At 41.5% G+C, this 25,022-nt stretch overlaps 1 pseudogene; it reads right to left on the reverse strand.

Moving 5' to 3' along the window:
• Window positions 1–19,673: 19,673 nt before the first annotated feature.
• LOC147937520 (uncharacterized) lies at window positions 19,674–24,396 on the reverse strand (annotated as a pseudogene).
• Window positions 24,397–25,022: the final 626 nt, after the last annotated feature.

Consider the following 25,022-nt stretch of genomic DNA (forward strand, 5'->3'; position numbering starts at 1 on the left):
GGAGGATTAAAATAATCAAAGAAGAGTTAGTGGAGTTAGTGGAAGATTAATTTAATCAAGAAGGAGTTAGCGGAGTTAGTGGAGAATTAATTTAATCAAGAAGGTGTTAGTGGAGTTAGTGGGATATTTAACAATTCAAGAAGAGTTAGTGGGTTTAGTGGATGGATTAAACAAATCCAATGAAGGAAGTGGAGTTTTAGTGGCCAAGTGTTAATGTTAAACACCACCAAGTGTTAAACCTCATGCACTAAGGAAGAAGGGAAGAGCCTCATGCATTGGCTATCTCCACCGCCCAAAGCTCTCTATAAATAGAGCCACACTTCTCTCATTTTCGCACAAGACATAAAGGGGTAAGGAGAGAAAATTGAGAGAGAAGGTGAGCGAGAGAGAAAAGAAAGAAAAATGGGGAGTTCGCAAGAGAGAAGAAGAGAGAGAGATCATCGAGAAATATTACTTGCGCCGAGAGAAAAACGAGGGAGAGATCATCGAGAAAAGATGGAGTTTCTGTCGAAGGAACCATCGAGACAAGACAGTGATAGTGTCAAAGAAAGACCGAGAGTGAGACGTGGTTTTCGGTCTAGAACGAGCCGAGAAAGGAAGTGGCTGAGGATCGAAAGCGGACGAAGAAGCGGGAAGCTGTTCGACGTGAAGAGGGTGGATATTGTCTGATCGAGTGGTGCGGTGAAGTCCGGTAATCATCGAAGTTTGCGTAAGAGGTGAGTCTGCGGTAAGCATGTAGAGTAGATACATGTAGTTTCGGTTAAAAATTGATGCATGCAAAAATGGTAGGATTCATGTTGAATCACCATGCGAAAATGAACCAAGTTGCATGATAAATAATTTGGACTCACTCAATATTTGGTTATAAGATGAATTTGGATGCATTTTAAGTAAGAGGGAACACTTAAAATTTGGTATAAGGGTTGCATGCATGATCTAACCTAGAGGATTTTGCAAGTATAAATTCTTGTGTAAAATCGGTTCCATGCATGAATAAACGAGTAAATTATTTTGCATTTTATTGCATAATATTGATTGAGGTTAGTCGCATGCGTAATTTGGACTTAAGGATTTAAATGGTTAAATCGAATGAACATGCATGCATAATTGGACTAAGAAGGATTTAAAACGGTTAAATCAAATTGGTTGCATGCGTAAATAAACTTGTTGCATTTGTTGCTTAAGTTGATTAAGTTGGTTGCATGCATGTAGAATAATCATAGGGTGCTTGAATTTTGATTCTTGTGCTCATTGATTATTGTCTGTACTCTTGCTTGAAGTTTCTCGCTTGTTCATGCTTGATTTTATTGCTTGAGTTGTTGTTGGTGTTTTAGCGAGTCTCTTGAATTTGTTTCTCGAGTCTTAGCTAGAATAGTGTGTCGATCTTCTGTTCCAAATGCGGATGTCACGCGTGAGTTCTCGATGACCACTCACGCGGGATAATGTCACGGCTGGCTAGCTACTAGCGTGACCGCTACATGACGATGTAGCATGATTGTGGGTTCCTGCTGGTGACCTTTGTGGTCTCGGCATGGGAAACGAGGTGGAACGGAACAGATTATCAAGGGCCCTTAGGTGAAAAAGAGTCTAGGGTATTTCAAGCGATCCTTGTTGTATTCTAGATGTCTTTGTTCGGTTGATTGGTGAAGGAGTCTAGGGTATTTCAAGTGTCCCTTGTTTATTTTACTCGTCCTTGCGAGTCGTGTATGAGTTAAGAGTCTAAAGTGTTCTTTAGGCGTCTTTCGATGTATATAGCGAGTCTAGATCGTCGAGTCGAGTCGTATTGATCTAACCTCTCTCGCTTGTTGGTGGTTTAATTTGCTTCTGCTATTGTTTTTGGCTGCGTTGCTTTGATTACTTGCTAGTTTGTTTTACTTGCTTGTTTTCTTTGCTTGCCGGGGTAGTCGGGTTGGGGAAAGTAGAATCCCGTGTAGGTGAAAAGGGGTACCCAGGCTCACTGAGTAATCCCGGGTTAGATTACACATGATATTATTTTGGTCTTGCAGGGAAGCCTAAGTGAGTCTAGAGCTGGAGCAAACATTAGGGTACCGGATAGGGTTTTCTTGTGTTCTTTGTAAAACCCTATATTTTCATATACGGTTATGTAAAAATTACCCAACTATCTTTATATATTGCTTTGATGATTTATTTTCGATGAAATATTTTATTAAAGTAATATATACGATTTTCAGGGAAAGCATGGCAAGTTGCAAATGATACTTGGCCTAGTCCGGGCTAACACAACGCACTAGGCCACAATGGTTGCAAAGCCTAAGTAGTCTCGGTTGCGGGTGGAGTTGTGCCAGGGAGGACCGGTCGGGAAGTCTGCAGCTTCCGTCCCTCGACCGGATCACCTCGATACAGTTCCCATCGTAGCGTCTCGTGGCTGTCAGATGGCCTTCGTGGTCATAGAACAGTTCGGGGGCGTTAGAGGCAGCCTCTTCTATTTAAGAGAACCAAATCTTTTTTTTCCCAAACATCAAATCGATAAGTCCTCAAAACTCTTTAGCTTCCATCTTCTTATTTTTCTTTTCTCTTAAAATCGAGTGCTCTAATATTTTCGGGAACTAACCCTATTGATCTCGAGTTTAGTTCTTCTTTCTTTGTTTTCAAGGACTCACCAATGGCTCCGAAGATGAGGACATATCAAAAGAAGGGATCTAAGTCTATCTCCGGCGCTGCCAGAACCGGAGACGACGGCGTTGATGCTCGCGATTCCCAGGGAGGAGGCGACGCTTCACATTCCCAACCGTAGAGTAGACGTTTCCGATCCCCTACCCGATCCGCCACCCGAGGAGGTACTCGAGCACCCGATCGCGTAGACTCCCGAGTTCGCTCACCAAGCCCGGTGGCGAGTGTTGTCCGCAGATCTCCTCGACGTAGGGACCTGTCTACGTCCGAGAAAACCATAACTATCCGATGGAGGTCGATTCAGATGTCGATGGAGGAGAACCAAACCTCACGTTTAAGAAGCAGAGCCGCGGTTGCAAGAGGGAGAGTCCAGCTTCCAAAAAGGCTGAGGAGGTAGCTGAGAGAGCGGTAAAAGACAAAGATAAAGATATCAAGGGTGAAAGCCGTGACAATGAAGAGGAGCAGAGAGAACGCACCTAGTTAGCATCGAGGAGGCTGAAGCAAAGAGAGGTGGAGACTCAGGCCAAGCTATTCAAAGTCCTCCGCAAGATGAGCTTTGTTGAGACCCGCTATCCCCACCGCGAGACAATGAAACAGTTGGTGATCGCTGATGACATCATTATTTTACCCATTTTAGCTATAGTTTTAGTATGCATTTAGGATGAGTTTAGTATGATTTCAAGGCTTTAATGTCTATTATCAAGTATTTTAGGTTTCAAGAAAGTTTTACAGGTTTTATAGCAAAAAGGACCAAAAGGCAAGGAAAATACGTTTTAGAAAAGTTTGAGAGCTTTACAGTACGAGCAACGTTTGAAGAACTTCCAGAACTCACATTTCGACATACTTGGTGTCTACGGAAAGCTGAGAGAGTCATCTTTCTCCCCGATGTAGAATCAAGGCAATCCATCCAAGCATCCGGAAGTTATACCTGATTTACCGAGACGTGCCTTAAACCGACCTAAGAAGAACCATCAACCCCATGGGCTTTTTTTTGAAGGCCTGACCACCGACCACCACGGCGGCCCATTCCAAGCCTTCACCACCGTTCTAGAAGCTTCCTACGCCGCCCTTTCCATGCACTTATCAAGAGAAGACGTTTCTACCCGTACAAAACCCTAAACCTAGACAGAACCCTATAAATACTCTTCTAAGCCCTAGGGTTTAGGGTGTGCCTTCACCTGCCTCCAAAGAGATCACGACCAGAAGAACAGCCACGAACAGCAGCCCTATCTCGTACATCTCTTGAAGCTTTGAAGTTCACCAAACTCTTTTCTATTCTATTTACTTTGTTCTAGTTTTCATAAGGGACAAGATCCTACAACTTTGTTTGACAATCATTGAAGTAATATCTAAAACCCTTTTCTCTATTTATTCTTTTATGTTTATGAGTTTATTAAACCTTGCTTTGATGACTCCCTTAAACATGCTAGAGTAGTTTTCTAGTTGGGTTTAAAGGGATAATCAAAGGGGGGAGATGGCCTTAGTTTAGGTGGCAATTTTTAGGGTTTGTTAGATTTATATTCTTGTTTATTCTATGCTTTAATTCTAAGTCTTTGCTTAATGCTTTAAGTTAGCCTCATGAACTAACTATGATCTAAAGTGTGTGTGCTTTGCCAAAAGCTTGCATGTGTGCTTGACCTAGCTTAGATGTGTGGGGAGACATAGGAAGCTGATATGCTCAAATTTAACTCTGAGCTACTCTCTCAAATTAAGAGATCAATTGTAGTACTTAGGGATCGAATCCACAAGAACTCTAGATTCACACAATAGATTTAATAATCTTTTAATTATGCTAAACATAAATATTTTAATTAAATTGCAAAATAAAACAGAAAATAAAAGAGATGTAAATTCAGATGGATTAAACGCTAGGCCTAGGGAAATTCTCAGGAAATCATGGAAAATCAGATCAATTAATTAAACAAGCAGGATTCAACAATTAAGCACCGTTCTTGAACTCTAAGCACAATAATAAAATAAATCAGTTCTCACTGCAAATATAATCTGAATTTAAAACCAGAAAATCCAATTCTTTTTGCAAAATTCAAGTTAAAAACCAGCAATAAAATCAGGTTTAGATAAGTTCATAAAATTACTAAATCAAATCTCTTTGCAAGAAGTAATTTTGCTCACCAAAGGTTTTTGTCAGGAAAATCAATTATATTCTCATATCAATCAATAATCCTAAGATCTAAATCCAGATGACTAATCAAAGATCTAGCATTAAAAACAACCTATGGTGAAGAACAAGAAAAATAATGAATCCTAAATTAACAGATCTAACAATCCATGAAATCCCTAATGAGAAACCCTAAACCTAACAAGCAGATCTACTCAGACATAATCAATGAAACACAAAACATCTTCTGAATAAATTGCATTAAGAAAGAGATTAAAGAAGAAGTAAAGGAGTTCTGAATCTTCTCTGAAGGAGTCTTGATTCTTCTCTCCAAAAGCTCTCTAAAAATCTCTCAGGGTTTTGCTCTCAAAAGTTGCAGGAAAAATAAAGCTTAGGTCTAAACAATGACCTAAAAATCCTATTTATATTCCTAAAACACGGCCAGGGACTAATGATGCAAATAGGGAAAACTTTGGGGCAGCTTTGTAAATTCTCAAAACTTGTGAGGAAAACTTCCGATTTTGACTTTGGTTGTGCATCGATCGATGCATATGTTGTGTCGATCGATGCACTCTTCTGAACATGTCTCCCAACTTCTGCAGCTCAGCCTCAATGCTTGATTAAGCTCCAAATCTTCCTATTTAGCTCCATTATGCTCCCATCCATGTTAAATCCGATAAAGACTCAAAAGACTCTAAAAATACCAAGAAGACTCTATAATTAAGACTTATATCATGGCTAAAAACACCTAAAAACCATGATATATCAGAAGCACATACCCCTTACCTATGGAATTCCACGGATGTTATTCGAACCTGTTTTATATGCTTTGATCTATGCGTCGTAGCCTGCGACAGTTGAGTTACGAGGTGTAGTGATCTTAGACAGTTAGCTTGAGAACTTTAAGTTAACGGTTTATTAGTGTTTCGTAGTCCGAGCTTTAGATAAACAAACTAACCCTAAAGTTTCCTAGATAGATAGATCATTGAACCCCTGCGATTCCCCTTGATGCCCAACGCTTGTCTCATTTCTTTTACTTGTTTTTATTTTCGTTTATTTTCTTGCTACAACCGTAACAACAACAAAACCCCCATTTTTATTGAGTCCTAGCCTTACTTACCTCCGTCGGATTCCGTTGAACAACAACTCTCTCTCTGTGGGATCGATCCATAAATACTACTACCGATTAGCTGTGCACTTTCAGCAGTTGTGTGGTCTTTTAAGGTAAAAGATTTGAAGTGAAAAACCACACACATCAAAGCTTTTTGGCGCCGTTGGCGGGGAGAGATTGTTGTTTACAAGAGTCTAGGGACTAGAGTAACGTCTAGGACACCTTGCTTTTAATTTTTCTTTTTGTTTTTCATTGTTTCAGGAGACCTTGAGGATGAACCCCGACGCTCTCCCAGGAGATTTTGAGAAACTTAAAATTGCTGAGCTAATGACACGCTACCGACGGACGGAGACCCATCCTGTCCGCAAGGCCACTCGCTGCAAGGTACAAGCATTGGTCACTCTCGACCAAGCATTGTACAAACACTTAGGCGACCTTGTCGCAGTGCTTTCACTCGACCACCTCAAGGCCGAGCATCACTTAGACCAGCTTACAGCCGAGCTGACCATTCTTACACGCCGTACCACACGGACGTGCCATGCTTCGCAACGGACCATCACCTTGATCTGCAAGAAGTCATGCAAGTCGATGTCAATGAAAACTTTTTCTATGACAATCGAAAACCAGTCACTTCAAGGAGCTATCACACTGAAGACAAGCTCATGAAGATGATAGAAGAACTTATATCAAGTCAAGAGGAGGCTGATAAAGTTTTTAATGCTAAGCTGGATAAGATGAGCATTGAGTTTGGAGCTAAACTCGAAACTATCACCAAGGACGTTACACGCTTGGAGGAATCAATCAATGCCATCAACAATCAAGTTTTAAACAACTTTTAGGATTTACAAGATCATGGTACGAAGCTTATCTACTTAGGCTACACCATTGACACCAACGAGAGCCGCCTAGAGTGGAAAGTAGAAGCCATATTTAACAAATCCGGTGAGTGCAACAACTGGAGTGATGATCAACTATATCAACCTGCTGATGCTGAAGAGGAACATGGAACCTCACATGATGATCCTACCGATCCTAACAAGTCAAAGGAGTGGACTAGAGAAGAATATTATCAAACCGAAGATGGAGAAGCTTATTTTGAAGAAAATACTAAGGAGAGCCAATATGAAGATTTGCCAAGAGAGAATGATGAGTCCTATGATATATCATCTGCTAAAGAATATGGAGAAGAAGAGCTCAAAGACTTCTACTGTTGCATGACATATCAGTTCCCTAATGAAGAAGCTACCGAAAATTACAATTTTCGACAATCTCGCCATCAAGGAGAAGCTTTCAACCGAGGTAACCCTAGAGCCCGACCATCTCCAGCACCATTTGAAGTTTATGAAGATTGGGAAGCTGTCCCAAGTCACCACCCAAGTCGTTTGCAAAAGCCTTATCCAAGGAGGCCCGATACCAATTTAAACCGCCTCTACCCATGCCGAGAGCCTTATTTAATTTGATTCCCTCACCAAGCCTATCAAGAAAAAATTCATATGTCTACTCAACAAAGAGCTGAAGAAGAGAAGATGCTGGACCTAATAAGTCATTTAGCTGATCTGCAATATGAGACTAAGAAGACGCTGCATGAGAAGCTTGACAAAATCGATTTTGATCTCTCAAGGAAGATAGACGACATTGCTGTTAGAATTAGAAGCTTAGAAGATCAAAGAGCTAAGGATGCTGAAGCCATGGAGAGAAGACTCCATTGTCTTGAGGAAGAACAAGAGAGACATCTCAAGAGTGCCCTAGATAATGCTATCAACATTAGAGATTTAGGCAGAGTGCTTTAGAAATTAGAAGGGAACCATGAATCCAAGTATGGAGTTTTATTCGACAAGGAATTAGAAACAAGGAGGCGAGTGAGGAATGTTGAGAACCGAGCATATGAAGCTGAGAGAAAGATGTTTAGTCTCGGTAAGAACGTTTTGGAGAAGCTATGTCCGAAAAGTTTACATTCACCAAGGAGAACCATAAGCTGCTTAAGGAGATTGAATTGGAGATAAAGGAGAAGAACCATGACCTTGCTGCTAGAATTGAGGATATAACCTCACGTGTTGCTGGACACAAGGAAGAAGAAGATCAACCCGACAAGGAGGAAGAAGGAGAAGAAAAAGAAATCCTATTCGGAAAAGGAAAACATTCTAATTTCCTTTTCAAAAAAGGAAAATTTTCTTTTACTTCAAAACAAAGAGATTTCGTGGAGAACAAACCACAAGTTAACCCTATTCCTCCTTTACAAAATCACGAACAAGGAGAAGCAACCTTAGGAGCCAAAGAACTAGAAGAACAAGCCGTGGGAGACAAGCTGCAAGTTTCCATAGAAACCGAGAGCTTTAACCCCAACTCACTTAAGAATTCTCGAGAAGAAGATGAATCTAAGGATTGTTTTGCTACTACCACACCCCATGCTCCACCACCACGAGACCTAGAAGGTCTAGGAAAGGGAGAAGCGGAGCTGCCAACCGCAAATTGTATGGCCGAAACAAGGGAAGAACACTATGCAAGAGAGCCACCCGATTGCTTTGATGGAGGAAGATCCAAGAGAGCTTGTCTAAGGACAGCTCACTATCCTCACCCTGCTTGAGAAAGCAACCAAAGTCGAGCCAACGACGTTAAACAAGTGCGCTTCTTGGGAGGCAACCCAAGCTAGTAAGTTTTTATTTTTTAGGATTTATTTTCTTTTACTATTGATATTTTTGCATTTTATTTCAGGTTTTTATAAAAAAAAAAAACACAAAAAAATAGAAAACAGAAAAGCCAAAAAGAAGGAAGAAGTCACCATGGATTGGCAATGCACCACATGACTAGTGGCAAGCACCACCTACTGACCGGCCATGTTCAACCTGACCGAAGAATGCCGAAGGCGACGGATCATCACAATCCTCATGTGAATGATGCCGAGAGTCCCCACTAGCCATACCAGCCATAGCCGATGCCATGCCCTGCACCGTGTACCGCGTACCATGTCCCATGTACCGCGTACCGCACCACCGTACCTGCTGCTTATGTCCGCGGCCATTCATCCTTGTGCCGCGAGACAACTCCAAACCACCACCATCCTCACCACCAACCATCACCATTCTTTTACTTAGGTATGCATTTGTTATTTTTATTTTCTCATTATTATTGATGGTTTTAGGTTTTTGTTTAGGAGGATGCATTTAGAGATATATCAAATAGAATTCGAATGAACTTAGCCTAGTTCAAACACGATGTCAAGCAACCAAAGGAAGTACACACGGTTAGTCACCACACTTTCATTCCATAGCCGACCTCTAGACATTTTTTGGGAAAACATAAGACGTCTAAGAGTCGACACACACATCATTCCATCAAGGTGACATTGTTCTTAAACCCTACACTTTTCCTTATGATTTTTAATCCTCATCTCTTTCTTTTTTCCCACCGAGGACGGTGTGATTTAAGTCTGGGGGGAAGGATGTTCATCCATACTAATGCTACTTTCTATTTTGTTGACTTGAGCCCTTTTTCCACTTTTTACATCAATAATTTTGACATTTTATCGAGTCACATTTTTTTATTGAGTCAAAACTAGTAGGGGATTATGATCTTATTCTAAAGGTTTATTTGATTTGGATTAACACTCTTATGACTCTTGATTATGCTTGACAACAGAACCAAAGTTTGGAAAGACTGTGAGCCGACTCAACAATCCCCCAAGTCCCTATTTGATGGATATTCAGATGATCTAACGCTGTCTCTAACTTTTATAGGACCTAAACCGGACTTAATTTTCAAGCCCAGGGAATTGGTATACATTGGACTAGATCTCTACATTCAAGCCACACAATACATTGCACTTCTTCAAAAGTATGTTCCCCTCTCTCTTCCCTTCAATACTAAAAAAAAGAAAAACAAAAGAGAATAAAAGATGAGATGATTTTGATAAGTTTAGAGAGGTAGGTAAATTACCTGTGACCTCATTATTCTACTCTTGATTCAAATGATCACACAAAGCTTGAAAGCGAGGGGTAGGTAAATTACCGATGACCCCATTATTCGCCTACACCTTTGATTTAAAAAAAAAAAAAAGAAGAAGTGGGAAAAGGGAGAGGAAAGGAATCAAATGAAGAAAGTCTTAGCTTGAAGAGAGTCTGCAAGCCATTGATCGATTTTCCCTTGGTAAGATTTCACTTTTATTATTGCTTAATCAATGTAAAGAGATGACAATGGAGATTCTGGAAACTCTAAGAATTGTGGGATCAAGGAGAGTTGATGACTCTCATGGTGGATTACAAATGGAAGTTCCTAATGTCAAGGAGAAGAAGAGTGCAAAGACAATATCCCCAAAGATAACTGAATTCCCATTTTTCAGAACCTCTTTTCCATGATCTAGTTTGATTATTTGCTTGAGGACAAGAAAAGACTAAGTTTGGGGGAGTTGATAACATCATTATTTTATCCATTTTAGCTATAGTTTTAGTATGCATTTAGGATGAGTTTAGTATGATTTCAAGGCTTTAATGTCTATTATCAAGTATTTTAGGTTTCAAGAAGGTTTTACAGGTTTTATAGCAAAAAGGACCAAAAGGCAAGAATTATACGTTTTAGGAAAGTTTCAGAGCTTTACAGTACGAGCAACGTTTGAAGAACTTCCAGAACTCACATTTCGACGTACTTGGTGTCTATGGAAAGCTGAGAGAGTCATCTTTCTCCTCAAAGTAGAATCAAGTCGATTCATCCAACCATCCGGAAGTTATGCCTGATTTACCGAGACGTGCCTTAAACCGACCTAAGAAGAACCATCAAGCTCATGGGCTTTTATTTGAAGGCCTGACCACCGACCACCACGGAGGCCCATTCCAAGCCTTCACCACCGTTCTAGAAGCTTCCTACGCCGCTCTTGCCATGCACTTATCAAGAGATGACGTTTCTACCCTTACAAAACCCTAAACCTAGACAGAACCCTATACATACTCTTCTAAGCCCTAGGGTTTAGGGTGTGCCTTCACCTGCCTCCAAAGAGATCACGACCAGAAGAACAGCCACGAACAGCAGCCCTATCTCGTCCATCTCTTGAAGCTTTGAAGTTCACCAAACTCTTTTCTATTCTATTTACTTTGTTCTAGTTTTCATAAGGGACAAGATCCTACAACTTTGTTTGACAATCATTGAAGTAATATCTAAAACCCTTTTCTCTATTTATTCTTTTATGTTTATGAGTTTATTAAACCTTGCTTTGATGACTCCCTTAAACATGCTAGAGTAGTTTTCTAGTTGGGTTTAAAAGGATAATCAAAGGGGGGAGATGATCTTAGTTTAGGTGGCAATTTTTAGGGTTTGTTAGATTTATATTCTTGTTTATTCTATGCTTTAATTCTAAGTCTTTGCTTAATGCTTTAAGTTAGCCTCATGAACTAACTATGATCTAAAGTGTGTGTGCTTTGCCAAAAGCTTGCATCTGTGCTTGACCTAGCTTAGATGTGTGGGGAGACATAGGAAGCACATACCCCTTACATATGGAATTCCACGGATGTTATTCGAACCTGTATTAAATGTTTTGATTTATGCGTCGTAGCCTGCGACAGTTGAGTTACAAGGTGTAGTGATCTTAGACGGTTAGCTTGAGAACTTTAAGTTAACGGTTTATTAGTGTTTCGTAGTCCGAGCTTTAGATAAACAAACTAACCCTAAACTTTCTTAGATAGATAGATCATTGAACCCCTGCGATTCCCCTTGATGCCCAACGCTTGTCTCATTTATTTTACTTGTTTTTATTTTCGTTTATTTGCTTGCTACAACCGTGACAACAACAAAACCCCCATTTTTATTGAGTCCTAGCCTTATTTACCTCCGTCGGATTTTGTTTAACAACTCTCTCTCTGTGGAATCGATCCTTAAATACTACTACCGATTAGCTGTGCACTTTCAGCAGTTGTGTGGTCTTTTAAGGTAAAAGATTTGAAGTGAAAAACCACACACATCAATTGCTAGAGATGTCGAATTCCGTTTCAACATGTGCCACCTGGGCTAGATGATGTGAACCAAACTGGAAGCCTACGAAGAGGAGACGGTTCACTTCCTCTCCATGCTGCGGTTACATTATTTCGAATACCACCCGACCATGCTACCCGATGGGGGGATCGGGTTCATCACCTTCTCCAATTGCAACAAGGAATACCGACTTACCTTCAAGTAGATGGAGGGGCTGTATAGTTTCAATGCTGGCAGTGGAGAAAACATGGAAGTGAGCAAGGAGGAGATGAAATCCCTATGGCTGACAATAGGAGATAAGCTTCCCTACACTCCAAATCTGCTCAGATAAGGAGCCCTGTCTTGAGGTATGTTCACAAGTCCCTAGCCTGCACTTTATTTGCTAGGAAGGAAACTAGGAATGTGAATGACCATGAGCTCCAACTGCTATACATAGCCTTGTGTGGAATCCTGGATAATGCTAGGGATGGTAGACCACTGGTAAGGGATGTTGCGAACACTAACTTGGTTTTTGTGCTGCTTGATCAGTTCTTGTATCTGAAATCCTGGGAAATGAAAACTGAGGCGCGGGAAGGATCTGGAGAGTTAAGCTTATGTGTGTTTCAGAGTACATGCCTAAGCCTAGCACCAGGAAAAATCCTACTGGTCCGGTTGTTAAGCTTACAAACCAAGAGTTAGGACAACTAGAGCGTGAAAACACAAAAGCAGCCAAGTCAGTGAAGATGGCCAATACAATCATATTGAGACCTGATGCGGCTGGAGTTTTGAGAGATCAAGAGGGTCATGTGCGCAACAAGCAAGGCCAAAAGCTTGATGCTGATGGGCGAGTTATTGAGGAAGAACTCGTCGTGGTTGGTGAGAATGCAGATGGCGTCGATCGACGCAACGTCGGCATCGATCGACGCAACTAGGACGGCATCAATCGACGCAACCAGGACGGCATCGATCGACGCAATGCTGGCATCGATCGATGCAATGCCAGAGCTGATGCGGAGAATGTTCAGAGGCGACAGGATGACAATGGAGAGCTTGTCAAGACTCTTGCAGACTTCAACAGGCCAGATTTGTTTTATGAGAACCGCTCTACAATTGTCCCTCCTCCATTCCCAAGGAATGACTTTGAGCTGAAGCCTGCCTACTTTGCTCTTGTTGGACAAAGGCCATTCCAGAACTTGCCAAATGAGAAGCCTCTAGATCACATTGAACACTTTGAGGACATTGTCACAAGCATCAAGGCTAATGGAGTCACTGAGGACTACCTCTACTGCAAGCTTTTCCCCTACTCTCTTGCTGGGGAAGCTTCTCATTGGCTAAGGCAGCTGAAACCAGGATCTCTGACAACCTGGCATGACATCAAGGTGGCATTCTTGAACTACTTCTATGATGATGCGATGTCTGATGAGCTGAGGATCAAGCTTTCTACCTTTAGACAAGGACCAACTGAATCTTACAAAGCTGCTTGGGTAAGATTCAAAACGTACCAGAGGGACTGTCCACATCATGGGTTTTCAGAGGTGCAATTGATCAGTATCTTCTTTAGCGGGATTGACTGGAGGTATCAGATGGCTTTGGATGCTGCTAGTGATGGGAACTTCAAGACAAGGTACCCAGATGATGCTGAGAAGTTGATAGAAAGGCTAGCATTAAGCAACAGTACCAAGAATGCAGACTTAGAGCGGAAAAGAGCACATGAGGGCAATGGTTCAAATCAGTTTGCTGTAGTGAATGCTAAGTTGGATACAGTGCATAACCTTCTTGTTGGAAAGAAGTCTGTCCATTTTGCTGAAGATGTTGAGATTTTTGAGCCAAAGCCAGAGACTAGAGAAGAAGATGTCAACTATGTGTATGGAGCTGGATATCAAAGTCAGAGATTTGGTCAGAAGAATTCCTTCACAGGAAATCCAAACAGCAATTTCACAAGGAACTATGGTTCTTATTCTTACCAACCCCTCCCTCCACCCAGTTCAGAGAGCAAGATGGAATCAATGGTTGAACAGATTCTTCAAGGTCAGCAGAAGTTAACAGTAGACTTCAATGGAAAGATTGATTCTGTTTACACTGAGCTGACTGGGAAGTTTGATGCATTGAACACTCATGTCAAGAAGCTAGAGAATCAAGTGATTCATACTGCTGGGTCTGTTAAAAGACAAGAGGAACTTCTTTCTAGAAGAACTGAGAATCCCAACCATGCTTGTAATGCGATTTTTGTGAAGGAAGTAGACGATGATACAGTAGTGGATGTTGCATCGACCGATGCTGCTGCAAAGCATCTATCGACGCAACCCTCAGTGGTCGTAGAAGGGTTGACTTTGAGAGACAGCATCGACCGATGCAACTCTAGCATCGACCGATGCAATGTCCAGGCCGAGGAAGAAGTTACGGAAGCTCCAATTCCAGTTGCTGAGAGAGCCTACAAGCCTAAGGTTCCTTTTCCTAAGCCTAGGAGGTCTAAGCAGGAGATTGAAGAAGCTAGATGCAAAGCTATGATGGACAAGGTAATGATTGAGATGCCTTTGATTGATGCTGTCAAGTTTTCTCCTAGTATTAAGAGATATGTGAAGAGAATGGTCACCAATGGTTTGAGTCCTGAGGAAGGAGCACTGCTTACAAAGGATGTCAGCTCAATTCTGTTGAAGCAGCCTCCACAGAGGAAGAAGGATAAGAAGCAGGAAGTTGTTGTTTCTAAGGAAGTCAGTGCAGTGATTCAGAGTAGGACAGCAGAGAAGTTACCAGATCCTGGAAGTTTTGTGTTAGATTGCTCTATCTCCACAGGAAGGTTTCCTCACTCTCTATGTGATCTTGGCTCTAGTATAAACTTGATGCCACATTCTGTTGCTGTGAGACTTGGGATGACAGATTTTAAGCCAACTAAAATCTCTCTTATCTTAGCTGATCGGTCCAGAAGGATTCCTGAAAGTGTCTTAGAGGATGTTCCAATCAAGATTGGAGATTGCACGATTCCCACTGACTTTGTGGTGCTGGAATATGACAAAGAGCCTAATGATCCTCTCATCTTAGGACGCTCTTTCTTGGCTACAGCTTGTGCCATCATTGATGTTAAGAAAGGACACATATCTTTGAATGTGGATGATTTGGTCATGAACTTTGAGATGGACAAGCTGAGAAGGGTTCCCACTATTGATGGTCAGACATTTTCTGTGGAGGTTGTTTCTGATGACAATCTGATCATAGAGCTTCAAGAAGACATTACTGCTGGGTATGTCAAAGAGTTGGTGCCTGTAGAGGAAGTGAGTAAACAAGCTGCTAAGCTTGAAGATTGGAGTGGAGATCATCTAATCAGTACTAGAGATCATGATGAGGTTCTGATGCATGAAAAGTCGCTGGTAGATGACGTTTTTGTAATGGAAACACGAATTACTGAGGAAAGCTGCAAAATCGTTGAAGAAACACGAGTTGCAGACCAAGCATCGATCAATGCAGCTGTTGCATCGATCGACACTCCTTCCAGAGACGGCTCGGACTTGTCCACAACCACAGATTCTCGCGTTGGATCCTTAGCTGCAAGTCCTAGACCAGTTGTAAAGCTGAAATCTCACCATTCCACAGTTCAGAAGCCACAGGTAAGGCCAAGGTATGCATCTTCTTCACCCAAACCTTCTCCTATCATCAATAAGAATTTCAAAAGTACAAAAAATGTTGTGCAGTTAACCAAGCCGCGAGATTATCGCAGTGTGCTTGTTTCTTCTGTTGATGATTTTCCAGGACTTAAAAGAAAGCCACCCATCCCTCAGTCCCGTCCTGGTCCTGCTCCTCACATCCTTGTCAAACCTCATGCAGCTAAAGCCTACACACCCCCTTGGATGAAGAGGACATCCTCTCAGAAGCATTCACTACCATGTTCTGGTCCACCGGATGCCTGAGATCCGACACAGTCAAGCTAATGACTGAAAACAAGCGCTTAGTGGGAGGCAACCCACTGGTAGGTTTTTCTTTTTCCTTGTTCTTTTGAATTATTTTTCTTTTTATTTTAATTCGCCAATCTCATACTTGATAGCACTGGGGACAGTGTTGTTTAAGTCTGGGGGAGGCAGTTACTAACTACGTTTTTGTTTTTGAGAGTCAGTCGAAAAAAAAAAATGGTTTTATTGAGTCAAAATTTTGTTGGGAACTATGACCTTTCTTTTTAGTGTATTGCCTTGGTTGATTAATGCTGCAGATTGAATCCACAAATCCGACTAATGAAAAATCCAATGGCTGACCAGTGAACCAGAGACATCCGAATTTCCAACAGAATCCATAAAAGCTTGAGGTAATTTCTGTACTTTTCTTTTTACCTCATCAAGGAGATTGATGTTCATAGAGCTTGACTCTTTGTTCATACCTGACAAGTAAGACTTCAGAAAAAAAATGGTACTCCTCTCCCTTATTTAAGTTTAAAAGAATTTTTCCTGAGAGCTTTGTTAAAAAAAAAAAAAAGAATAAAAGATGAGATGATTTTGATCAGTTTAGAGAGGTAGGTAAATTACCTGTGACCTCATTATTCTACTCTTAAGTCAAATGATCATACAAAGCTTGGAAGCGAGGGGTAGGTAAATTACCGATGACCCCATTATTCGCCTACAACTTTGAGAAAAAAGAAAAAAAAAAAAAAAAAAAAAAAAACAAAGCAAAGCACTAAGGAAGAATAAATAGAATAAGTCTGGGGGAGAGAAAGAGTATCACATGTGGTAAAAGATATGTCTTGCTTGTTATGGTATTGTGCGGGAATGAGTCTAGAAGGTTCTTGATATTGATCAAATTGATGAGACTCACCGATGAAAGCTTAATGGAGGAAGTGGTGGAATTTGGTTTGAATTTGGGATGCTATGAAAGTCAACGGAGAAGTACATGGTGGTTCGATTTGGATTTATCTGCTAAAGCATGTGGATTAAGGTTTGGATGATCATGGCATTACTTTAAAAAGAAAATGAGTTCCTGCGTTTTCAAACCTCTTTCACAGATGAAGTTTATGTTTTGCTTGAGGGCAAGCAAAGGCTAAGTCTGGGGGAGTTGATATATCATGGTTTTTAGGTGTTTTTAGCCATGATATAAGTCTTATCTATAGAGTCTTTTGGTGGTTTTAGAGTCTTTTTGAGTCTTTATAGGAATTATCATGGATGGGAGCTTAATGGAGCTAAATATGAAGATTTGGAGCATAATCAAGCATTGAGGCTGAGTTACAAAGTTGGGAGACGAAATTTACAGAGTGCATCGATCGACACACTGATAGCATCGATCGATGCTAGGCCAAATACGAAATTGGAAGTTTTCCCACAAGTTTTGAAGATTTACAAAGCTGCCCCAAAGTCTTCCATATTTGCATCATTAGTCCCTGGACGTGTTTAGGAATATAAATAGGATTTTTATGGTCATTGTTTAGACCTAAGCTTTATTTTTCCCTGCAACTTTTGAGAGCAAAACCCTGAGAGATTTTTAGAGACCTTTTGGAGAGAAGAATCAAGACTCCTTTAGAGAAGATTCAGAACTCCTTTTCTTCTCCTTTTAATCTCTTAATGCTATCTATTTTATTCATGATTTGTGTTCTTACAATTATGTCTGAGTAGATCTGCTTGTTAGGTTTAGGGTTTCTCATTAGGGATTTCATGGATTATTAGATCTGTTATTATTTAGGATTCATTATCTTTCTTGTTCTTCATCATAGGTTGTTCTCAATGCTAGATCTTTGATTAGTCATCTGGATTTAGATCTTAGGATTATTGATTGATATGAGAATATAATTGATTTTCCTGATAAAACCTTTGGTGAGCAAAATTACTTTTTGCAAAGAGATTTGAATTAGTGATTTTGTGAACAATCTAAACTTGTTTTTAAAGCTGATTTATTACCTAGAATTTTGCAAAGAGATTTGGATTTTATGGTTTTAAATTTAGATAATATTTGCAGTGAGAACTGATTTATTTTATAATTGTGTTTAGAGTTCAAGAACGGTGCTTAATTTGTTAATCCTGCTAGTTTAATTAATTGATCTGATTTTCCATGATTTCCTGAGAATTTCCCTAGGCCTAGCGTTTCACTCCATCTGAATTTACAACTCTTTTATTTTCTGTTTTGTCTTGCAATTTAATTAAAATATTTCTGTTTAGCATAATTAAAAGATTATTAAGTCTATTGTGTGAATCTAGAGTTCTTGTGGATTTGATCCCTTAATTTGAGAGAGTAGCTCAGGGTTAAATTTGAGCATATCAATCTCCATAGGAGGTTTAGTCACACCGATTTTGGTAGCCTGCGATGTGCCCCTGAAGGGAGTGGTACATGAGCCGAGATGGCTAGACATCGACTACCTCACATTGGCGAGATACTTGGCTTATGAGATGCCAAATGATAGGTTGCTCTTCAAGTTCTTCATCCAGCAGTCAGAGCTACTCAAATGATTATGCCCAACGTCGTGTGCACAAAAATCCAGCTAGGGGTGAACATAGACTTCATGCCACCATTGGAGGAGCTGTACAACCCTGAGGGGGAATCCGAAGCTGAAGAGAGAGAGCCAACAGGGCAAGGACAGGGAGGTGATTCAGAGGATTACAATTTTGAGGAGTATCTTTGCTCTCAAAAGCAACCGGTAGGAGTAAAAGAAGATCACAAGAGAATCGGGTGGTTGAATAGGATGAACAAGTTCCTAGCGAGGAAGGTGAAGGACCTTACCGGCACAGTGAAGGTGATGGGAGGACAGATTAGGAAGTTGCAAGACAAGGCAAGCTGTGCCTCAGCTCCCGCTTCAGCATATGCACCCACATGGATGGGGAGGAGCGGACCACTAGGAGGAATCCAAGGATTGGCACCTCCAGAGCCTCATAGGGCGTCAACCTACAAGCCCCAAGTAGAGGAAGGTGTCACCAGACCTGATAGATCACGGAGAAGCCACTCGGATGCCTATCCAACGCCTCACCCTACGGGGTACACAATGCCATAGCTGATGCCTCCATCGAGCACACATTCGGGTGACCACTCGGGTCCTTTCCCTCAGACCTACCAAATGCCATATATGATGCCCTACTCAATGCACCCTGCGAGCAGCTACACGGGTGACCATTCCGGACCTCTCCCACCATACCCGTCATACTACACGATGAGCTACACGTTGCCTTACCCGATCAACCCCTCGGATGCTGGTCCGAGCAAGTCGTCCGTGCACATAACCGAGCTCTCTGATGAGCGAATCCCAACGTGATAGACTCCTAGAGAGGAATCTGCTCCCAAGAACAAACTCGCAAGGTCTTAAAGATGATTCGGACGGTTTGATGAAGATCGAAGGGACGAAGATGCAATGGATCGGTCAAATGGAAGGTGAAGGGGTGGTTTATGCAGCGGATTGGAGAAGATGAAAGGGGTGAAATGATGCAGCGGATAGAAAGGGGGATTGAAGTGAACTTCCAAGAGAGATGAAAATCTCTTAGACTTTAGGCTCGAGTTCAACTTAGATATGACTCACTAAGAAGAAAACAAGTTGAGAAGATATTACACACTTCTCAGATCAAACAAGTAAAAGAAAGGTTTTTGATTAAAATGTTTGATGAGAAACAAATGAGAGATACAAGGAGTTTAAATAGAAGAAGGGGAACGAAGAAGAAGAGTCTAGAAGGAGAAGAGGTCAAGCTCATGCAAGAGTCCACACTCATGCAAGCTCATGCACAAAGTCTTGGAAATTACAAAACAATAAATGCAAAGAGATAGAAAGAAAATGGGCCAAGGCCTTTGTGGGGAACCTTGGACCACGAATTGGGCTGGAAAAGGGGGCTTGAAAATGTTACTTAGGCCTCATTAAAAACCTTGTTAAGAAAACCCAATGGGACAAAACTTGAACAAGGGAAAAAGAGCACCAAAGTGACACTTTACCCTTTACCGAACACCTTGAGCTGTGAGCAAGGTCCAAATGGTTTGAGTCACGTCTTCTAGCTTCTTGTCCAGCTCCTTGATTAGTCCAGCGATGGCTTGGTTGAACCTCTTGGACCGTGACCTTGTTATAGGACACGCCGGGACGGTTAATGCTTCCTCCGCTGCTTCAGCTGGTACAAGCTGTTCCTCTGGTGCTTCCTCTGGTTTAAGATGGTCCTCCGGTGCTTCCTTAGGTTCGAGCTGCTTCTCAGGTCCGTGTGGTTCGGTTGAGCCGTCCATGATCTCATCATCCTCTCCCACTTGAAAAGGATTTGACCTCAAATCCAAATTATCTGCACAATAAGGAAGAAGATCAGAAACGTTGAAACTGCCACTAACTTTGTACTTACCTTGGAGGTCAAGTTGGTAGGCATTGTTGTTGATTCTTTTGAGCATAGTGAATGGTCCATCAATCCTCGACATTAGCTTGGATGCTCGCTCCTCCGGGAAACGTTCCTTCCGAAGATGAACCCACACTTGATCACCCTCATTGAAGATGACTTCTCTACGCCCTTTGTTCGCATACTTCTCATAAAGCTTCGTCCGGGCCTCCAGATTCTCCTTAGCCTTTTTGTGAACCTGTTTAACTAAATCGGCCTTTTTCTTGCCATCAAGACTTGTTCTCACACTCAAAGGTAAAGGCATTAGATCCAAAGGAGAAGTGGGGTTGAACCCATAAACAATTTCAAATGGAGAAAACTTAGTCGCAGAATGCATAGAATGATTATAAGCAAATTCTACATGCGGCAAGCAATCCTCCCAAGTCTTAAGGTTCTTCTTAATAAGCACACGCAACAAAGTAGACAAGGTTCTATTGAAAACTTTAGTTTGACCATCAGTTTGCGGATGAAATGTTGTAGAGAAAAGCAATCTAGTTCCTAACTTAGACCACAAGGTTTTCCAAAAATACCTAAGGAACTTAGTATCACGGTCAGAAACTATGGTCTTAGGTATGCCATGCAAACGATCAACTTCCTTAAAGAACAAACTAGCAACATGAGATGCATCATCAGTTTTATGACAAGGAATGAAATGTGCCATTTTAGAAAAGCGATCAACCACCACAAAAATAGAATCCTTACCAGCCCTAGTCCTAGGCAATCCAACCACAAAATCCATAGATATATCAGTCCAAGGATGCAAAGGAATAGGTAAAGGGGTATACAAACCGTGGATTGAACCTTAGCCTTAGCTTGTTTACAAGTCGCACACAGTTCACATAGTCGTTCAACATCTCGTTTCATGTGCGGCCAGTGGAAATGTTCTTGCATCACCTTATAAGTCTTGGCAACTCCAAAGTGACCCATTAGACCACCTCCATGTGCTTCCCTTAAAAACAATTCTCTCAAAGAAGAGTGAGGCACACAAAGTTTATTTTCAAAGAACAAATAACCCTCATGCCGATAATACTTTCCAAAAGCAAACTTCTCACAAGATTGAAATATTTTGCTAAAATCCAAATCATTGGCATACAAATCTTTTATCTGCTCAAAACCTAGCAATCTTGCATCCAAAGAAGTAAGCAAAACATACCTCCGAGATAATGCGTTGGCAACGACATTATCCTTACCTTTTTTGTACTTGATCACATATGGGAAAGTTTCTATGAATTCGACCCACCGCGCATGACGTTTGTTGAGCTTTTGTTGACCCTTGAGGTGCTTAAGAGATTCGTGGTCAGTATGAATGACAAACTCCTTCGGCCAGAGATAGTGTTGCCACGTTTGTAGGGCTCGGACCAAAGCGTAAAGCTCTTTGTCGTAGGTCGGATAATTGAGTGTAGCTCCTCGAAGTTTCTCACTGAAGAAAGCTATGGGCTTATGATCCTGCATTAAAACAGCTCCAATGCCTATCCCTGAGGCATCACACTCAATCTCAAAAGTTTTCATAAAATTTGGAAGAATTAAAACAGGGGAATTAGTGAGCTTCTCTTTCAAAGCCTGGAAGGCATTTTCTTGTGCAGCTTCCCATTTGAAACCAACGTCAATAGTGCTGAAGTCCTTGACAAACCGTCGGTAGAACCCTGCTAGGCCATGAAAACTCCTCACCTCGCTCACATTTGTCAGACTTGGCCAATCCTTGATTGCCTTGACTTTCTCCTCATCAACCTTGATTCCATCTGCACTTACAACAAAGCCTAGGAAAACAAGATTATCTGTGCAAAAGGTGCACTTCTTATAGTTCACATAAAGCTTTTCCTTGCGAAGCAAATCCAAAACAAGTCTAAGATGCATGACATGATCTTCTAAGTTCTTGCTATAAACCAAAATGTCATCAAAATAAACTACCACAAAAACTCCAATATGCTTCCAAAGGACATGATTCATCAACCTCATGAAAGTGCTAGGCGCATTAGTTAAACCGAACGGCATGACTAACCATTCATACAACCCTTGTTTGGTTTTAAAAGCCGTTTTCCATTCATCACCTTCTTTCATGCGAATTTGATGATATCCACTTTTAAGATCAATCTTAGAAAAGATGCTAGAACCATGCAATTCATCAAGCATATCATCTAATCTAGGGATAGGATGGCGATACTTAACCGTTATGTTGTTGATGGCTCGGCAGTCCACGCACATTCGCCAACTCCCATCTTTCTTTGGTACTAGCAACACTGGAACGGCACATGGACTCATGCTTTCTCGAATATGTCCTTTGTCCATCAGCTCGTTCACTTGTTTTTCAAGTTCTTTGGTTTCAGTTGGGTTGGTGCGATAAGCTGGTCGGTTTGGTAAAGCGGCTCCCGGTACAAAGTCAATTTGATGTTCGATCCCTCGGATTGATGGTAAGCCAATGGGATTATCCTCCGGAAACACGTCCTTAAGATCTTGCAAAACCGACTCAATTTCACTCGGTAGTACCGGTTCAGGGTTAGTAGAACAAGCAAGTGTCTCTTTATAAACAAAAAGTAAACTATTGTGATTTACCTTGCTCTTACCCTTGTTATCGGTTCGTTCAGTTTGTTTGGCGGTTTGCTGTTTCATGCTAAGCTGATCAAGATAGACCTCATGCGGTGTCATGGGAATGAGAGTCGTCTTTCGGCCATTGTGCTCGAAGGTGTGTCGGTTGGTGAAACCATCATGGTGAACTTGTCGGTCTGATTGTCATGGACGTCCAAGAAGAATGTGGCTAGCGTCCATCAGAAGTATGTCACACATGATCTCGTCCTGATACTTACCAATTGATAACGGCACTTTGACTTGCTCCTTGACGGACATCTCACCTTTTTCGTTGAGCCATTGAAGCGCATATGGTTTTGGATGTTTGAGCACTTATAAGCCAAGCTTTTCCACCATAGTCCTGCTTGCAACGTTAGTACAACTTCCACCATCAATAATCAAGCTATATACCTTGTCTTTGACAATACATCGCGTGTGGAACAAGTTTTCCCTTTGTGCTTGCTCCTCTGATTTGGTTAGAACACTCAACGATCTCCTAGCAACAAGCAGCTCTCCTTTAGCTGGGGCTTCCAAACCCTCTTCCACAGAGTCGTTTTCTGAACGCTCTTCTTCAGATTCAACCTCGCCATTATCTTTAAGAACCATGATCCTTTTGTTGACACATTCGCTTGCGTAATGCCCAAGTCCTTGACACTTAAAGCAACGAATATCCCTTGTCCTCGTGATCACCTCCTTACCCTTACCTTTCGGGTCTGACTCAAACGGCTTTGGCTTGACAAATGGCTTGTAGTCCTTCTGGTAGCCGGGTTTGTCCTCCTTTTGATAACTTGATTTACCTGAGCTGTAGCTGGTCTTAGCGGTGCTGTAGCTGGATCGAGAATTCTTCCTCTTGATTTGCTGTTCGAACATGATTGCTTTGTGAAGCATCTCCTCCATTTCCACATAGTGCTGGGTTTCTAGACGGTCTTGGATTTCGCGGTTGAGACCTCCCATGAATCGCGACATCATAGCTTCTCCATCTTCATGAACATCAGCTCTTAGCAATAGGGTTTCCATTTCCTTGAAGTACTCTTCGACAGTCTTGCTTCCTTGAACTAAGTTCCTCAAACGTTGATGAAGATCACGGTGATAATAACTCGGCACAAATCTCCTACGCATGACGGTCTTCAACTGGTTCCATGTCTCGATCGGTATGTCTCCGGTTCGTCTGCGGCTGGTAACAAGCTGATTCCACCAACTTAAGGCATAATCGTAGAACTTGGTTGCGGCAAGTTTAACTTTGTTGACCTCGGTGACCTCTTGACAAACAAACACTAATTCGATTTTCTGTTCCCACTCCAAGTAGGTATCCGGGTTGCTGGTTCCGTGAAAGGCTGGGATCTTGCACTTAAGACCTCCCAACGGATCTCTTGGTACTGGACGTTCACGTCGACGCCTCCGCTGACTGCTGTGTGAAGAACCGTGGCTATAGTACTGCCTGGTCTCGTCGTCTTGCCTTGGTTCCTCCTGGTTCTGCCTTTGACGCTGATTTGCTTCCGGGTTGGGTTGATTCAAGTGTAGAGCGCCAAGTCTAGCATCAAGCATGGTTGTCATAGCTGCGGTGACTGACTTAAGGATCTTCCTTTCAAGACTGGATGTAGATGACTCTTCCTCTTCTGATGTCACCATGGTACCTGAAAAGAAAAACAAAGATCCACTAGTAAATAGTTCTAAAAACACGTAAATGAAAACAGATCTGGGAAAATTATGAAAACGAATCCAAAAATTCTCAAATCAATTTTCAAAAATACTAAACTCGTTCCTGGTTCTAAAACAGTTGCGTTTGTAATTTTTGAACGAGTAAAACATTTTCCAAAATTCTCGCAAGATGAAACAACAGATCTGAAAATAAGAGAAAGTGACGATTGGAATTCAAAACCTGTTTGCAGAGCGGTTGCTCTGATACCACATGATAGACTCCTAGAGAGGAATCTGCTCCCAAGAACACACTCGCAAGGTCTTGAAGATGATTCGTACGGTTTGATGAAGATCGAAGGGACGAAGATGCAATGGATCGATCAAATGGAAGGTGAAGGGGTGGTTTATGCAGCGGATTGGAGAAGATGAAAGGGGTGAAATGATGCAGCGGATAGAAAGGGGGATTGAAGTGAACTTCCAAGAGAGATGAAAATCTCTTAGACTTCAGGCTCTAGTTCAACTTAGATATGACTCACTAAGAAGAAAACAAGTTGAGAAGATATTACACACTTCTCAGATCAAACAAGTAAAAGAAAGGTTTTTGATTAAAATGTTTGATGAGAAACAAATGAAAGATACAAGGAGTTTAAATAGAAGAAGGGGAACGAAGAAGAAGAGTCTAGAAGGAGAAGAGGTCGAGCTCATGCAAGAGTCCACACTCATGCAAGCTCAT

This window comes from Camelina sativa, chromosome 9, assembly GCF_030686135.1.
Source record: "Camelina sativa cultivar CO46 ecotype springtype chromosome 9, ASM3068613v1".
In the NCBI taxonomy this organism is placed as follows: domain Eukaryota; kingdom Viridiplantae; phylum Streptophyta; class Magnoliopsida; order Brassicales; family Brassicaceae; genus Camelina; species Camelina sativa.